Below are 19630 nucleotides of genomic sequence, written 5' to 3' on the forward strand. Positions count from 1 at the left end.
TGATAGATACAAGAGCACTACAGTGGGCGAGATGGATTTGACTTGATAATGAATATGTAGGAGCACCATTAGAGGTAAGATCAATTTTAATGATTTCCTGATCATGTTTATTAATAAGGTGATCTATATAAACAAGCACAAATGTACTTTTAACATACACAGAAAAACATCTCAAAAAGTTCAATTCTATTATCATCTGAAACTGATATCTCTTGAGATGCAGTAGTTCATTCCCTAGTGCACAATCTGTTCTTACATTTCATGCTGTCATGGGTTTGGGCTAATCACCGCAGGTCTGCCTGTGGCTGTCAGTCATCAAGCTTGCTACAATATGCAAATGATCCTAAACGCCGTTGACTGGGTTATGCCACATTTGGATGAATCGTCCAATCCAATGTCATTCGGATGGGTTTGTGCCAGTTGCTGCAGTTAAGATACCCCCCATCCCACCCGAAGATGAGAGCCAATCAAGCATCTTATCAACAGCTATTAATATACACTGAGTGTCTTTTTAGATTTCCTCGAGCACTACGCCTGACTGCGTGAGACTCCAATTAAACACAAAACAGAATGTAGACATTGCTCTTGCTCGCCACCACGCAGCCAAAGGCTATCTGTAAAACTGCTTACATAGGAGGTCCTCTCGGCTACGTCGCACTGAAATGCCGTTAGACATGTGCTTGACAGTCTCTGCATATTGTAAATTACTTCCAATATAACAGTTAGAACGCAATGGCGTTATAACTGCATATGTTCAATTCATGCCCAAGCCATTTTAGTGAATTGTAAATTGTAATGTTATACCACTATTATATGTAATATTTTATTTTGTACATTTTCAAGTAAATTACAAAATATGACTAAATGATTTCTATACATACAGCCGCGGAAAAAATTAAGAGACCATTTCAAAATTATTTTCAGTTTTTCTGAATATACGTTTTCTAGGTATGTATTTAGGTAAAATGATTCTGTTAACTACTAACAATATTTCTCCCACATTTCAAATAAAAATATCGTTTTTATTTGCATTGATTTGTAGAAAATGAAAACAGGAGCAAGAGGTCAAAGTAACAGAAACGATGCTCAAGATCATATTCACTTTTGAGCAATACAACAGTAATATTTGTTCATGTATTTAGGAATAGTTCAAAAATATTATTTTATGTGATGACCTCGTTTTTTTCTCACAGTTTTCATGTGTCTTGTCATGCTGTCAGTCTTTCACATTGCTGTTGGATGACTTTATGTCACTCCTGAGGTTTGATTTTGTTGAAATTCATCAGACACTGGACTGAATAACCACAATACATCTAGAAATGCTGAATAAATGAAAATATAGAATGGTCTCTTACTTTTATAATACGAACACTTAAATCAAAACAATTGATGAAGAATCATTCATTATGTTACTTTGCGATGTACAGAAGCATCATTCCCTAAAAAAAATCACATTACGGTTTTCAGGGGATGATTATTATTAACTAACTAACTAACACTGTTTTATAAGCTGATGAACGTGGTTCTCTGCAGAGAGGTGGCCCTGATCAAATATTCTCTTTCAGCAGAGGAAGAACAAAGGCTATCAATGGCGGCAGGATTACTTATGCCCTTTTCTCTCGCTCCATGTCCAGTTTCTAGCATTCTCTTTTACATGAGAAGCAGCTCCCACGTGCAGATAAAAGCCAGATCAGTTTGATTAGAGTAACCTGTCATTCACCTGCAAACACGGCCCGTTTCGCTGAAAGGACAGAAGAGAAAGAAAAAAACGATAAAGCCTTGGGTTTCTAATTAGTTTGGGATTATTAAACATTCCATAGAAAACTATGAAGAGTGGTTTTGGGTGAATTTTATTAGCCTGACTCAAGAATATTAATTAGGTGACGTAACATTTGCCTAGTTATGAATCACAGTAAATAATTCAACATAAAACCTTGAGTTCAAAAGCTGCCCTAAATTTTTAAATTAAAGGGGTCACATGGCAGAAGTACGTGTTTTTCTGTGTTTTTGGTGTGTTATAAGTTGCCCATGCATGTATTAGACACGTATAATTGCACAAATGAAAGTGTTGGAACAAAAGATGCATTCTATCTAAAAGCGAATGCTCAACCAGACTTGCCTGAAACGCCTCGTGTAACCACACCCCCACAAATCTACATAACTTCGTAACATGATTTGACTAAGACCACCCAAATCTACACGTAGTTAAGGTGGCGTAATTGTAAATCTCATTGTATCGCCTGTCAGTACAATTGCTTTGGAACCTGATGTTCCGAATATGGTAAGATGCGTTACATTTCCGTGAAATGCTTGCAGTATTTGACCAATCACTAAGCACTGGTGAACTGGCCAATCATAGCACACCTCGCTTTTCAGAGCGATGAGTTTTGTAAAAAATCAGCGCGGTTCAGAGAGGCGGGGCAAAGAGGAGATACAAACATGCACGGTTTGTGGAAAATACAATGTTTTTTCAACTTTAAATGGTGTATACACATTGCGTTACATCTAAAACAAACAATAATATTCGTTTTAGCCGTGCAATATGATCCCTTTAAATCTAACTGACTTAACAAGTCATGTGAATTTAAATGATATTAAACTGACTTATAGACGGTTTCAAAGTGTCAATTTAAACAAACGTTACTGTGCATGCATACACGGCTTGCCCTTTCTCCGCGATGCACGTCAACGACTTCCGTATTACGCAATCACGTTGGAAAGGTCACGCGTGACGTAGATTTAAAAAGATTTAAACATCCCTGATATGCACACGAACTGACCATTTCAAACAATAACCTTGCATAAAGACATATGACGTGTCATTCAACATCCAAGAACTTTTGAACGGTTTTCTTTCTCCACACTGGGTCGGAACTTCAGCTTATGTTACGCGTGACCCTTCCAACGTGATTACGTAATACATGAAGTTGTGGACGCGCTTCATGGAGGCACTCCGAGGCAGTGCAAGCCATATATTTACATTTAAAAAGTATATAATGTTTTGTTTTCTTGGAAAATTACTAATTGTTTCGCTAGACAACACCCTTATTCATCGGCTGGTGACGTGTAGAGCCTTTTGAAGCTGCGATGAAACTGAAATTTGGACCTTAAGCAACAGCCCCCGTTTAAGTGCATTATATGGAGAAGAACCCTGGAAAGCTTGCCTCATAAGCCTCAATTTGTTTTCCACAGAAGAAATAAAGACACCGACGGCTTGTATGACATGTGGGTGAGTGAATTATGAAATTTTAATTTTAAAGTGAACTACTCCTTTAAAGGGGTCGTATGACACGGCTAAAATGAATATTATCGTTTGTTTTAGATGTAACGCAATGTGTAAACACGATTTAAGGTTCAAAAACGCTGTATTTTCCACATACTGTGCATGTCTGTATCTCCTCTTTGCCCCGTGTATGACAAACAGTGTATGTTTGTCTGCCTCACCGTGAATAAACCTTTTTTTGTTTGACAGAAACTTATCCAAAGTGACATTTAAGTAGATACAGGAACACTGCATGATCAATCAGCAGACGCTTTGATTCTGTGTTTTCCGTTTGTTTTGGCGAGAAGCAGCTCTGCAAGTATCTCTGTCACAATCGCATCGTCTCATTGGCGCAACCCCCCAGCCATCTCTCCCCAGAGTGATTAATCTTCTAACACTAATTAGATATTTGCTAATTAGCATCTGACATACGAGGGGAGGAAGAGAAACATTTGCATGAGGATGCGGATGGCTGCGGTCGCCAAACGCAGGGCTCAACATTTCCCAACGCGCCGTCGATGCGCAGGAAGTGCTGATGTCAGAAATCCCCTACCTGCTGGGTGATCTACCTGCATTTATGAGAATGTCAAAGTCCAGGGGCTCAGGCATCAATTTATTCATTTTCAAAAGAAGTCACCCCCCACGTTTCAAATGAGCACCGTGTAGATTTTAATGACCATCGTGGTGGAAACCTGGAGCTGAAAGGACATTAATCTGGATATTGCCAATTTAGCTGGAAGCCTGGTGGGGGAAAATCAGCAGGATTTTGGTCCTCTGTCTTCGCCTACACGGTCTCATTCTGTCCATAACGGACTCATTTCATACACGCTCATCAATTAATGACGGCAGCTTATTATCTTTTCATCGCGAGGGTTAAAAGATCCGTAGCAGGTGGATGAATGCTACCTGTGAGTCACCGACAAAATGATGAAGCCGAGCCATAATCAGACTTGTAGATTATATAGCGAGGTAAGAGCTATTGCTTTGACCCCGCGTCACGCTGCGTTGGGTGAGAAACAGCTGATTCTCTACAGTACACGTGTGGCCTATATTACATTTGGCTTGATAAAAGTTATGAGAGTCGTTCGTAGCTTTACAGTACCGAAAAGCTCACAAAACCCCAACGCTCATTTATTCATTAGGTGATGAAAATTAAACGCACACAAGTGTGTTCAGTTGGTGAAGGCAAATCTGGTGTCTCTGGCTTCTCTTCGGTGCTAAATCATCACAACTGGAGCGCTATAAAGTTGGCACGATTTTTGAAAAGCATTTACGTCAAAAGCAATTACTTCCCTTTGTCCTTTACAATGGCATGTATGCAGCGAATAATAAACACACCTTGCAGAACACAAAAGAAAGGAAATCAAACAAACATTTATCCAGGATACTAATATCCCAGTCTCATCTTTGAGATAAACTGACAGAAAAAGTGACAGATGCGAGCCCATAAAATGAGGCAAAACCTGATAAGCTATTCGTCACGGAACTTCGGGTCATTTGCGGCCCTGGAGTCGGCTTTCGAGAGGCTCTCGACGCGCCGCTAATGATTCTCATCCCCGCTGAAATGTGTCGGAAGATTTCACGGCGTAATTAAATCCCTAACTAGCGGAGGACGAGAGAGCCGCTGTCACAAGGGGGCGGTTAGCTGGATTGGGGACGTGTTTTAGTGGCGAGTTTGTGAAACGTACGATTTCACAGGCTCACAGATGTCTCATTAACTTCATGGCATTTGCACCCACTTCTACGTCATTATGGAAATCCAGAAATACGGAAAATGACAAGCTGTTGTCACAAAAAATCAGTAGGAAAGTGATTTGTCGAATTCATTAGCATTCTGGCGCGGGACCTAATATGCTAAATCATTACACAAAACTATTTATCTAATGCAAAAATTCGAACAAATCCACTGACAAAATAAGACATTACTGAATCAATTTACTGGAAATACAAGTGTACGGCACTTTGATTTAAACTACACAAAGGAAATCTGCCCCCGGTGTACAATATGCGTAAAAGCACATCCAGAGCGTAATCAGCAGTCTTGTTTGATTACACCGGGCGTACTGTATGCTGTGTGTGTTGCGTGCGTTTTATTTGTGCCGTTCGCACGCGATTTGCATCTGAATTTCCCATCAGGGATCAATGAAGTATGTCCGTCTGTCTGGCTGTCTATCTATCACACATGCTTTTGCAGACTCCAGCTATACCGTAATGTGCCACTGCTGTGTGTTTTGTAAACAGGAAGAGCTCCTGCTGACCAAATAAGATTATTCAGAGGACACATTGTTTTTTTGCTTACAGCTCAAACTGTGAACATAATCAGCCAGCTTCCTCTTGCCTCTCTTCACAATCACTCTGAAACACATCAAGGTCAAGTGGCTGAAGACACTGTCATTACAGCTCTAGTAAATGTGAGATCAAATTCACAAGTGTTGTTTAAAAAAACATATAAGATCAAGAGAGCACGTGTTTGCTTCTATTTTTATGCAGTACAGATATAAACGTTACTATGAATGATTGTTACACTGAATGGATACGCTGAAAAAACATATGTACATGAAATTAATAACTACAGAAAATATGTTCGGTTGCACATATGTAAAGGAATAATTTACCCAGAAAAAATATGTTGTTATTTACCAAACCTGTATGACTTTCTTTCTCCTGCAGAACACAAAAGAAGATATTTCGAAGAACGTTGGTAACTAAACAACACTGGTCCCCCATAGACTTCCATTGTATGGACACAAACCCATTGAGACATTTCTCAAAATATCTTCTTTTGTGTTTCACAGATTTACACATTTACAAGGTTTGGAATGCCATGATGGTAAATAAATGATGATTTTTTTTGAGGGGGTCTAATCCAAATTGGGTCAACAACCTGTTTCCTCAGCATTATTTACTGTATCAAGTTGCCAAGTTTATGTTTGTTAAAAAACCTTCAGATTTCAATTAAAGTTGCCAACTCAAATGTTTGTTTTGGTTATATTGACTTAGAATTTGCAATTTTCTAAACATAAGTTAACAAAACTTACAGAAGTTACAGTTATAAATGTAACAGGCTAAGCACAAGGACCACTCTTCTGAACAACTGATAATGACAAAACAAAAAAATATAACAATCTCTAAATCTGCAAAATTAATGAACATTAATCACTACATTATCTTTACTGCAAATCACATTAAATAACTCTTAATAAAAATACTCTCCTAATGCATGTCTCATGCAAAGCATGCTGGGAACTGGAAATCCTCTGCCCAGTTTTAACAATTCTATTTTAACACAACGCAAATAATTTACGTAGTCTTCAATGAACTTCAATGGATCAAGTTTGACCAAAACAAACCGTGACATGTAAACTGAAAAGAGCAAAATCTTTAGTACACTGGTTTTAATATGACTTTCAAACGTGAATCAACAGACAAATTATGTTATTTTAACTCCATTCTAGTGGAGTAAGATTGCTAAAACAATCCCTTTATCATTATTGTCTGTAACCCTAACCCTGTGTCTTAAACTTTGACAGGCAACCAACACTATTTGTTCCACACACATAAACATCTTATTGTACAACTTGTTGAGTGGTGTGCTATTACTTTTCAAAGTGTTCAGAGCTACAAGCGATCACTCAGATATTCTAAAGAAAATGTGAAATCTGATTTATTTCTACACTATAATCTATGGGATCTGGTTTTCACATTGTTCAGCCTACAGACACCATCTCAGAAAGTGTGTTAAATTATATATAATTGCCAGTGAAAGACTTTTTACACACTCATTCGCCATTTATATTGAACATTATAATATGCCTTTGTTCAGGTATGGGTTGCAGTTGTCAATCAAAAAAACGAACTCTGCATAAACGCCCTATTAGTGTGTGAGGCATATCATCCACCAGATTTCTACATGGAGTTCTCACCGTGTGTGTGAGAGAGAGAGTCGATGAATTCAAACGACACTTGCTGAGAGCAAGAAACTGCTTTCCTGCTCCTGGTAGTGGACGGCTGCAAACATCTCAGATAAAGTAGAGAAGTAGCCTTGCAGAAAATCAATAATTCATAGGTGACGATCGGATTTCCTCTCTGCCCGTCGTCAAGGTGAGAGCACGCCAGGCACCGGGCTGAGCAAGCTTTCCGCAGAGGCCCGGAAAAATGACAGCGGGCTTGTCAGAGGGAAATGCCTGCTATCGACGCCTGCCTATGTAATGATGTGCATACCTGTGTGTGCTTACAAGCTGTGTGTGTGTCCTCTTAGTATAGCTGACTGACAGGACATCTCTCTTGCTATGACACTAAGAGCTCCACAGGCTGAAGCTCAAGACACATTCCCAGCCAGAACCTCACTGAGATCCAGCCAAAATCTCACCGAGCGTCTCCACTGCAGTTATATTTCAGGACGACTCCACTCGGTCAAACCAGCAGGCCATTGCTTCTTTCTCTCAAAGCGTTTCCATTTATTTTGCATCTTTGTGATTGACGTAGAGCGGGCGTGCACGGGACCGGCTCGGTATCAGATCCTGAGGTTTGATTGGATGTGACAGGCGGCTATGAAGGCCCTCGGAGACTTTGAAGAGAACTCAGCATCCACAGTTCTCAAACACAAGCAGTGGACCACGGCCAGATGGCTGGCAAGGACAACCCACCCACCGCAGGCCACGACCAATCAGGTGTGACGTACGGATTTCTGTAACGGTATCCATGGAAACGGCGGCTTTCTTGGCCTATGGCACGCGAGCGACAGAGGGCTCAGGTATAAGATCTCGCAGCAGTCATCAATCACTTCAAAGTAGAGGCTGCTACACCTCCACAGCGCTGTGAACTTTAAACAGAGAACAACAAAGAGACGGGCTTTCAATCAATCATAATGACATGCTTTCCGTGGCCCTGTTCAACCGGCACACCTACTCGCAGCGAGCCACACATCACTCTTCATTTGGCGGTTAACATCCACCCATCTACTACAACAATAATGTATCTCCTCATCTCAGACGGCAATCAAAGTCGTTTGAAGAAAGTGAGAAGGAGGTCAAAGAGACAACAAAAGACTACACGAACATGCAAATGCAGGGTTATGTAACGTAAAACAGCTTTAAATATTTTAATACTTGATTCTGGAAGTTTTTTGACGTGAAGTACCGGTTTTTATTCTTCCTCAGTTAGAGTGCCATATTACGGACTGTGAATGCCGGTTGATTCATTAATATCTGTGTCTCCTGAGACATCTTTTCGCTCAGCAGAGATTCTCATATTAAAACACAGCTCACAGTAACATCTCATTTATACAAAGTGTTATTCTGAAAGAAAATAAGTAGATCGCTTAGATAGTTTTAGCTTTCGGTATCCATATTAACTAAAGAAGCCTTGCGGGACAATGAGGAAAGATTACAGCGAGGAGTAGTTTGGTATGCAGAAGGGCCTACGATAAACAACTAATTAAAATAAATACATATTAATCATTGTAATATAAATACAATTTTTAATCTCGCTCGCTCTTATCGCAGATGTAAGGAAGACTAATAACAATTAATACATATTAATAATTTTAACAAATACAATTTTAATCTCGCTCTCTCTTATCGCAGATATAAGGAAGACAATTTATTACAATTAAGTATGTTAATAAATGCAAGAAAGAAGGCCAATCATAATTTAGTATGCAAATGTTGTAATGACATCATGGGTGTCAGTGTTGAATGGTGAATATTAAACAAAATCATTCCTGTATTCCTTAACGGGATAGTTCACCTAAAAATGAAAATTCTGTTATTCAATCACCCTCTTGTCACTTCAAACCTGTATGACTTACTTCTGCAGAACACAAAAGATATTTAGAAAAATGTTGTAAACGAAAACCGTTGGTCACCATTGACTTGCATTGGTTTTATGTCCATACAATAGAAGTCAATTAGGACCAACAGTTTTTGGCTACCGGCATTCTTCAAAATATCGTCTTTTGTGTTCTGCATAAGAGAGAAAGTCGTACAGGTTTGAAACGACAACAAGAGGGTAACTGATGACAAATCAGTCAGACTGAATTAAAATTTTTGGGTGAACTATCCCTTTAAAAGTGTACGTTTTAGTTTAAAAACACCAACACAGCACATCCAAGATTGAAATAATTATCCACAAAACACAAGTTGAATGGTGGAAAATTGCTAAGAAAAAGAACAATGAATAAAGTACGAGGAAGTCGTCATTCAAACACTGTAATAAAATTGCTGAAATTATCCAATATTTCCTCAGCAAGGAAAGCTGCCAAATCAGTTTTATGTTAAGCCTCGGTAAGATGTTCAAACATAATAATCACTAAATGCGTAGTTCTGTCTAATGTCTCCTGCTTCACATGCCTATGCATATTCACAAGACTGAAGAAAAAGAGCACAATCATTTACTGTGGCAAGTCACAGCTGTTGAGTTTTACATCTGAATGCAAAACAGCGCAAGCGATGAAGAAAAAACAACCTTTGCTCAAAGAGCGACTAAAATTAGATTGAGACGGACAAAAAAAAAACATCAGTTAGGCAGAAAAGGCTTTCTGGGGCTCGACGAGACTTTGAGGCGGCTGGCAAGGTTTAATTACGCTTGTTGAAGCAGTTGTTTGCAGCGCACCTTTCTGTCTCCTGCTGCCTCTTTACCTGCGATCTCTGTGATTTCTGACAGAATGCGGCTGTGCAGTTTGGCAGACACATCAAATGGCGTGAGAAGAAAAAAACACATAAAAAGGTAAAGAGCAGAGAAAGAGAGATAGATAGAAAGAAAGAAATAGGGGGACAAAGATACAGACACACAGACGTCTGGTACAGCTGCACTCAACACTGAAGATGTGCCAGGACTGTCTTCAGTGGTACACATTGGCATCAGGGTGTGTGATGCTCCCCGGGCAAGACTGTGTTTCTGGAAACTGTAATTATAGGACTATGTATGTTCATGGAGATCTCAGTGTCTCCTCTTTGAGCTGATTCAACAGCAGATCTGGGCCACGGCAGGGTCATAGCATGCTGTGTTCCATGCAGAGAGAGTGAGGAAGAGTTTACTTGTGGATCGGAGTCCTGCCGATGTCTCGCAGGCAAACAGAGGGTTTGAACAAATTTGTTTGCACTCACAACGTTCAATGTTCAGAAATGTTTTGCTCAATAAAATTAATCATTTTTAAAGGTCTACACTCTTAAATATAAGGTGCTTTACGATACCATAGAAGAACCATTTTTGGCTGAACTTTCCATAAAGAATCTGTAACATTGGAACAACCTTTCTGATTAACAAATGGTTCTTAATATGAAGTAATACATTATAAAAACACAATACAATTAAATTAAATAATAAAAATTTGAATTCCCACACCTAAAACTGTCTAATGATAAATATTGTTTTAGAAAAACACCTGACCCTGATCACCCATTTAACACTGGAACAACAAATGTTTATTTAGACAGGGGTTTTCAAACTTGATGATGCCAAGGACCCCCAAATAAGATTACCCTTTTGTGAGGGACCCCCATTCTAAAATACATTTAATCTATAATTTTTTGTGTAAAGAAACATTTAAACTTTGTTAGATAAATAGTAAATATAATATTATACAAACTACATATTGTTTACAAATTTAAATAGTTGATTACACTTTTACTTTGAGTGCAAAAAAGGGAAATATAATAAGAAAAACCCACTAGAAAGATACAAATATAGACAATTTAAAACATTATGCATGTAGCAAAAAAGCAGATAAACACTAAGAGACTATGAAACAATAATACTGTTTTGTGGACTTTTACAATATTTGCGTTAGCTTTTTTACTGAAACCCCTACTGACCCCTAGCAACTTTCTTGAGGCCCCCTGAACCCAGTTGGAAACCCCCTGATTTAGACGATAAAAAGTAAGAAATAAATTATTCTTATAAAGAGCGAATAAGAACCTTTGGGGTTGCAGAGTTCCTCTTTGGTTTTTTAGGGAACAAAAATGTTTCTTATGGCATTGCTGTCTAGAACCTTTTGCAGCATCTTTTTTAAGAGTGTAGAAACTGACTGAGCAAGATTCTAAATCGGATCGTGTGCACACATGCCCCAAAAGCAAGAACTTTGCTGCATACAAACAGCTTACACACAGGCTCTGTGATAAAACAATTAAAATAATACAATACAATAAAATTCCTGTAGACTTAAGGCACATTAAATACACTTACAATTTGAAATTGACTGCATACAATGAAACGATGTTGGTACATAATGTTGTGGAAGTCTGTTGCAGCAGCTTTTTCAAATTAAGTAAAATGATCAAGCTGCAAAAATTCATTTCTGCTTTGTAAAATGTGTCATATTTCAGGGTTTGTCTGTGAGAAGACTTTGTGACAGATGATAGGAAAAGGAAACAGTAAATAGTGTCTAAATGATCCACATATGATCTTACTCATTTTACGCTCAGAATGTGCTTATGGGAAAATAAGGTTGATTATGTAACTAAAGCTTTTCTGCATCATGGGTAATCCTGTGTTTATTTTTGTTTCCTGGCCCTGTTGCTGGGATAAATTGCTAGAATGATTAAATTCCATCATCAGCAAGGGGCACATGTATCTGCTAGGCATGATTTGACAAGTTATGACAACTATATGTGTCTATCCACACTGAATAAAAAACTACTGCAGAAAAAAAAACCAAATTGATTATTATTTTCTATTACTATTTGTAATTTAGTTATTAGTGCTTTTACATTAATACAGGTAATGAAGATGCTATTGAGATCTATAGATGATGCAGAGATCAACCATCTTTCCGTGGTCATGCCTGTTATACAAAACCAAGTTGTACAAACACTCGGATCGCTTTTATCACTTCATGCTCCAGTCTTGTTAAGAGAAAATTCTCTTATTTTTCTCTCTTAACCTCATTTCTAAAACTGTTCAAACTGTTTATCTAGTGGCACTCACCTACAATGCTCTCCATGCAAACACTTATCTCTCTACCGATGCTCAGAACAGCACACGGCCTAAACTGCCCGTTCGGCTCTTATCAAGGCATTGCAATTGAGACGCCGTTTGCGTAAGACAGAAATATGAACACCCGCACATCCCACAGAGAAGGTTACGAGAAATTCTGGCACGTGTGCCGATACAACACGTGCAGATTAGCATGAACACGCTATTCCTGTTACACAAACGTAGTTTGTCGGGAGCCCAAGTCCGTTTCTACATTTCATGAGTTAATCTTTCACAAGCTTCTCCATTTCCATAATAATTGCCGGCAAATTGCGGGAGGCTTTATATCGCCTCACACAATGCCTGTGAACCCGGGGAGATGCTGAGTCGCTCAGGATGGTCTCTCTGAGGGGTTTGCGAGCGTATTTGCTTGTTTGTCTGGTTATATCTTCCCAGAGAAGGCCAGTTAAACCTCTCTGATGCCCTCGCTGTCCGCAGTGGATGGAATCATTATGCTTCAATTTTCTGATTTATTCAGTGCCTTCCACTTCTCATTAGTTTCTGGCTTCTTCCTGAAGAGAATGCATTATCAGAAACTGTCAGTAAAGAGCTCATAGGAACTTCACGATCCTTATGGATTCCGGCAGTGGCAACACGTCTGACCAAAGGACACCGCCGGGTACAGACTGCTCGGGTCAACCGGTCATCTGTTTAGTGAAGCTGAGTGAATTGAATTAAATATGCCAGATGTTGATTTTAAATATCTCAAACAAACAATGCATTTCGATACAGCGGGATCTAGAAATGAGACCACCTCTTGGATTTTTTTATGTAATTAACAGACCTGCAAACTCGGAAGAGGTGAAAATGGTGTGTGGGTGCATCCTCCCCTATAAGAAAGATTTGCGATTTTTTTTATATTCAATTTATGCATTCTGGCGCACTCTGACAAGAAAAAAGACAATATTTGCTTCAACTTATCAAACCAGCCACAATTTGCTGGTCAAAATGCACCAAAAATGTAGCAGCAGCTAATCACATGACGTATGACCAAAGTGAAGCTCACACTGTGTCTACACTGGCCGCGACCGGCACGATGCAGCACGACAAAAGCGTTTTAGAATGACAAAAACGCATTAGAACCCATTATAATTTAAAATTTTGTCCACACTGGATGCAGCGCGGTGCGACGCGACAAACCCACCGCGTCCGGTGCAGACACGGTGTCATACGCAAACATTAAACACCCAATTGTCATTTCGCGACTTTTAAATACAAATGCTTTTTAATGCTTTTTTAAATAGAAAAAATGCTTTTCTACTATTAAATATCTAGCAAATAAGAACAATGTTTACACGTAACCATGGCCAGCACAATCATTCATTAAAATACAGTGATTGTTTCATTGCGTGTTCATAGAGAGCAGTTGGTTCACGTTAAACGAACATTTGGTGTTAATTCACTCACTCTCGGACCATCTTGAGAAGGAGATCTGAGACCATCAACTCCTTAGGTGCCATGTCGTTAAAAGTTCAAAAAGCAGATACAAGAAACATAAACGTAATCCACGAGGCTCCTTTTGGCATTTTAATGTATTTTGAAGCGAATCAATCGGTCTTTGCAATAATTATTTAATATTAGCGGTAATCTAACGTTACAGCTTCTGCGTTTAAAACTTCTGATGAATATCAATCGCACCCATGTGCCCTACTCACTTAGAAGGGCACAGCTCTTGAAGTGGGAATTATGAAGGGAGATTGGGTAATTAGATCACATCACATAGCCGTTTAGATCACACTTGGAAAACAACGTAATAAAAACAACGGCATTTTCTCTTTATCGGAGACGACACTTTGCGTTGCGTCCGCTTCAGCAGTGTCTTTCAAGGGTGCAAAAATGACGTTTAAAATGCGCTCTTCCTCGGACGCATCCTCGGACCGCTTACTTGACGCTATGATGTTGCTTTTTGAATTTTTCAAAATATGGCACCTAAGGACTTAAATCACCAACCCCCCACCCACTCTCCAAAAAAAAACTACACGGTTCACAAGAATGGCATATTTTGCAGGTATCGATTAAGAGTTTCTTAGTATTTCCTCAGTATTGAATACCATGAACTTTAGTCTATGTAAAACCTGATGATCCATGCTATCCAAGCATGCTTTGTGAATGTTCCAAAGAGCATCTTTTGTGCTTCAATGGAATGACCTTTTCCACAAGTGGAAACACAGTCATTGTCAGAAAATGTGTGAAAATGTTTCGTTTTCATTTTCAATGTGGTCTAAGACTCTTGCACTCGACTATACAATATACGCAAATTTAGAAATTAGTCGGTCATGACACAAGACTTGTGTCACAGCATCAATGCATCTCTCGACACAAACACAATGTCACCGCATCCTTCATTTGTAAGTCACTTTAGATAAAAGTGTCTGTTGAACGATTAAACGTAATGTGTCACTTTGACCTCCACATGAAAAGCGTTGCAGATAGTGTCGCAGAAAATTATGTTTTCGAGGTTGCTAGGCAGCAAGAATGCAAACAAGAGGAAAAATGTAGACTGTTCTTGATCTTGGAATAATACAACGTCACGAAATACAAATATATTTAACAACATGAAAATTAAATGTAATATCTGACATCTGAGTTTTAGGTTGTGACACAGTTAGTGAGGATCTTTCGTGTCCTTCCTTTAAAGGTCCAATGTGTGAAAATTAGCGGCATCTAGCGGTGAGGTTGCGAATTTCAACCAACGGCTCACTCCACCCCTCCATTTCGAAGAACTACGGTGGCTGACACAGGACTAAGATGTTGTCACGTTTTCCATTTTTTGCTGAAGGAGATTACAAAATGCGCCATGTAGAGCAGTTTGTCCGTTTAGGGCTACTGTAGAAACAACATGGTGAATTTCATCCAAGGGGACCTGCAGTGTAGAAATAAAAACATAACGCTTTATGTAAGGTCTTTATACACCTCTGAAAATATAGTTATGTATATTTTATTGCACTTCTGCCAATAGATCCTCCAAAAAAACTACACATTGGACCATTAAGAACAAAAGCTGAATTACAACTAAAAATGTAACGTGTTCTGTTATCCTCTTGTCCTGCGTATGTATCAGCTCACCAGACACCAGCAAGAGAAGAAGTAAAGTTATTCACTCAGACTGGCTATCATACTGGTCCTTCTGTAAAACCATATCAATTTAGACATCCACCGGATCGATCCGCAGCTCTACAGGTGTGTCCGGCCATTTATCAGCGTCACCCGCCAGACAGAGAACAATGCTGCTTCATTGTACACAAAGAGCTTGTTTTCTGGGGGGAGATTTAACCATTAATTTAATTCCCAGAGCTCAGCACTACAGACAGAGAGAGAGAGCATGGATTATTACTACTACCAGCCTGCTTCCTTGACATACATTTCATTTGTTCTCGTGTACAAAGAAACAGTTAAGAAGTAAAACAAAGGAGGAGTCAATAGTGGAAGTTAAAAATAAAGAGAATGGATTTGATGGAAGATGATAAGAATGACTGACAACTACCACTGTTGTTATTCGACAGGACTCGTATATCGATTAGAGTTAAAAGGTTTCCAAAGCCACCTTTCTTTCAGGTCACACAAACAAAGAGAATTTAAAAGATAAATGTAGCGTCAAGTGGATTTGACTTGTAAATCTGAGGTTAGGACACCTGTAAAATGAGATGTTGAACAATTCTCAATGTTGAAATATGTTTTTTTGTTGTTTTGGTAGATGCATGAGGGACACTGTCAACAACAACAACAAAAAATATATATATATAGATATAAAATATACACAGGTAGTTGACAAATGTACCGTAAATGTGTCGATAAAACAGAATTTTACAGAATTCAGACATTTTTGAAATACAGTAAAAAACGTCAAATTACAGAAAGACCATGAAAACTGTGTAATTTTATGTGGGAAAAAGCTGTCAGAAAATTTCATTTTTTTGATTTTCAATTTGTCAATTTGTTATTTTGAATGTGTACAGTATATGAACACATCTGTGTTCAAATTAGATCACAATGTTTTAAAGATTTCTTCAAATATAACTTTTAAATATGATTTTTTAGACACTACTAAAAAACGATTCTGTGTCGTAGTAGATTTCATGAAATTAATTGAGTAAATTTTACTTAATACAATTGTGTTCTTGTTTTCGAGTTAAAATTATAGAAAAAATCTCGAAATTCTAAATGCACAAATCATTGAGTGAACTCAACTTAATTGTATCATGTTCAACCCACTTAAACTTGTATAAAGGATTTTTCTTTAATTATTTTGTTGTGGGACTACATGAATTCTTTTAGTCAATTTCCCTAACCGAGCAGTGAATTTATAGTTCCCAGCATGCTTTGCAAGTAAAATGAAAGAGTTGATAGTGTTTATTGTTCAGTTGTCTTTGAGATTTAGAAGAGATTCTGTTTTTTTAGTTGTGGTTACCATCATTCAGAAGAGCGGTGCCTGGGCTGATCATAATTTGTGACCCTGGACAACAAAACCAGTCTTAAGTAGCAAGGGAACATTTTTAGTAATCGCCAAAAATACATTGTAGGGATAAAAATTACAGTTTTTTCTTTTTACCAAAAATCATTAGGATATTAAATTAAGATCATGTTCCATGAAGATATTTTATAAATTTCCTACCGTAAATGTATAAAAACTTTCTTTTTGTGAGTGGATGGCCTGCTACAGTTGCCTCAGATGAACAACTTCAAAGGCGATTTTCTCAATATTTTGATTTTTTTGCACCCTCAGATTCCAGCTTTGTAAACCGTTGTTGTTCCGCCAGATAGTGTCCTATCCTAACAAACCATACATTAATAGAAAGCTTATTTCTTCAGCTTTCAGATGAAAGAAATAATGAATTTTGATGAAAAGATGAATTTTTTCAGAAAAATCTCAATTTCAAAAAATTGACCCTTAAGACTGGTTTTGTCGTCCAGGGTCACATTTGTGTTTCTTTACTCTGTGAACAGTAATGGTGCTAATGCCAGTACTGAAACTCTCAGCTTACTTGTGCATCATATATGTTGTAACCAAAAATAACTGTTCAACTGAAGTTAAAAAAGATGCTCAAATTAGTATTTCTTCTTGATTTTTTAAAGTTTATTATGTGACAATAATTAAGGTAATTTTACTTGATTTATTCATGAAATATTGCGTTAAAAGTAAGCTTGTTTTGTGTAATATTGTTACCATAATTTTAAGTTGGGACTCTTAAGTAAATATATCTGTGTCCTTTTTTTAGAGTGTTACTCCTTATTGTTTCATCAAAGTTAAAAGGGGTTACTAACACATCCAACTATGAAAAAAAGCTGTGTACTATTAATATCATCCACCTTAATACAAAAGTTTAGTTTAATGAGACACAGATACAGCAATTCAGTCATTTATACACCCACTGTATTTTTTACGCACGTAAAATGATTCAAGATATAAACAGGATATTTTAATTGATTTCAACCTGGTTCTAGGCCATTGTTCCTCTCATCATTCAGCTCCAATGCCTCACAGATTTTCCTGTTCATTTCATATTTCAGAGTTTTTTTTTAAATGATACATTCCCCTAAAAATGCCCCGCATTTCAGCCATTGTGGGTCTTTCTCTATAAGCCACACTTCAAGCAAATAAAAAGACAGCAATTCAAGTTTTCAGAATAAACCCAATGAGCTACTCATTGCAAACAGCCCCCCTGACAGCTGATTTGATTTCATCTTTGGCACGCTGAAAGTGGGCTAAAAGAAATGCCTTGACGCGCTTCGCATTTCATTCACGACACGTTTGGGTGTCATAATCCGCGCAGTGTTTTCCTCTTAAACTGTGGAAGAGAGGTGGCAAAAGAACAAACGCCAAAATGGGATATTTAAATATTACATAACCGACGACAGTTTTAGACCCAAAAATGAGTGCTTGCTCTGGCTTGGAGTCAAATAGCTGAAGCCGTGACTCGTGTAGCCATCCAAACTTCGCTATAATGTGTTGCCAGGGTAATAACACTAGGGCAGAATGAACTCGGCGCATCACATAAGCCCTTATCATTTCATGTGACCTTCAGGCTTGAATACAGTGAGTATGTGTGAGCGGTAGAGAACGCACGTGTTCGGTCAGAGAGAAAGATGTGAAACAATTTTAAGAAGATACAATCAGAAAGGTATTCTGAAATTGCTTCCAAAATAGACTGGTTACGTTTTACTTGCTCAAATACAGATTTTTATGCAACAGTTCATGCAACAACTATTTCTCAGCGCAGCCATTTGTCATGACACTGCACGGTGCAGGTGTCATCGTTCTAGACAGCGTCTTTCCTTTAGGTAAATGATGATGGCTGTTGGCAGCCTTCAAGGGCGTTTTGTAAGTTAACTTAAAGGTGTCATGAACTGGGCTTTTTTATTGTTTTATACACAGCAAAATCTCTAGTGTTAAAAAGGGTCAAATGAACTCTCACAGTGTTGTTATAATCCACACTTTGAGAGTTAACACAGTGAGTGTTAATTTGACCTTTTTTAACACTGGCGATTTTACTGTGTACCGTTGTATGAGGTCTACTTATGACGTTCGCGTGGTTTTTACATTCAAAAAATCAAAATCAATAAGTAATAGGCTATTTTCTACCCGGGTTTTGAGGCCGACTCGACAAATGCCCACTGCTATGATTGGATAGCAGTTTGCGTAGTAAACTTAGTTGGAGCCTTCTGTGAATTTGGTTAGACACGTAACGTTAGGTTACACATTCGCCCTATTCGCGCACGGGATTAGTATTATCTGGGGACCTCGTGTGATTTAGAAATGACCTCCCCACATCTGTATTTCATGTGGCGCATTCGCACGGGATAAATGAAGCCTGTGATTTTACTAAAATTTACGGACTTATTTCCCGGATGTGATGGCAAGGCTTTGCGTATAGTTTGTATAGCCTATAGTTGTATGGCGTTTAACAATATCCGTACCTGTCAGCATTTGAGACTCGTGATCGCGAACCGGACAGAAGATCACCGCGATCGCGGGTCTCAAATGTTACTAGAGTTTCCATGATAAATAAACAAACGGGAGACTCCCGGTAACTTATGGATATGACCCAGCACCCAAAATAATACCAAAACAGCCTCCATTATTTGTAAACGGTGGATAAAACCTTGAAAAATGATATATGAGCACGCCAAATCACAGAGATGCCAATTCGCACGGGACTAATATTATCACAGGACCTCGGGGTTCATCAAAATATGGTAGGTAATTTGTGGGGGAATTTTTACTTTACAAATTACAGACATCGCCGATTCGCACGGGATTAAAATCACAGACAACCTCTGCAATTATTACAAATGACTAGAGGTCCCCAGGTAATACTAATCCCGTGCGAATAGGGCTATCAGGGCATATCAAGCGATCTCTAAAGTGGAAAGTATGGTCCTTCCGTCCGCGTCCGC

General features: G+C 38.4%; 1 protein-coding gene and 1 long non-coding RNA gene across 2 annotated transcripts in view; one reads left to right on the forward strand and one right to left on the reverse strand.

The window, feature by feature from the left end:
• Nucleotides 1-19630, reverse strand: part of tenm2b (teneurin transmembrane protein 2b) — a 217769-nt gene that overhangs the window by 121315 nt on the left and 76824 nt on the right. The gene's annotated exons all lie outside the window — the stretch shown is intronic.
• The window catches only part of LOC130570264 (uncharacterized), a 38247-nt gene that overhangs the window by 1622 nt on the left and 16995 nt on the right, over nucleotides 1-19630 (forward strand). The window contains exon 3 of the long non-coding RNA XR_008964940.1: nucleotides 7-74. This is a non-coding gene — a long non-coding RNA (uncharacterized LOC130570264). The remainder of the gene's footprint in view (nucleotides 1-6; nucleotides 75-19630) is intronic.

Source organism: Triplophysa rosa, linkage group LG19 (assembly GCF_024868665.1).
Source record: "Triplophysa rosa linkage group LG19, Trosa_1v2, whole genome shotgun sequence".
NCBI classification, from domain to species: Eukaryota; Metazoa; Chordata; class Actinopteri; order Cypriniformes; family Nemacheilidae; genus Triplophysa; species Triplophysa rosa.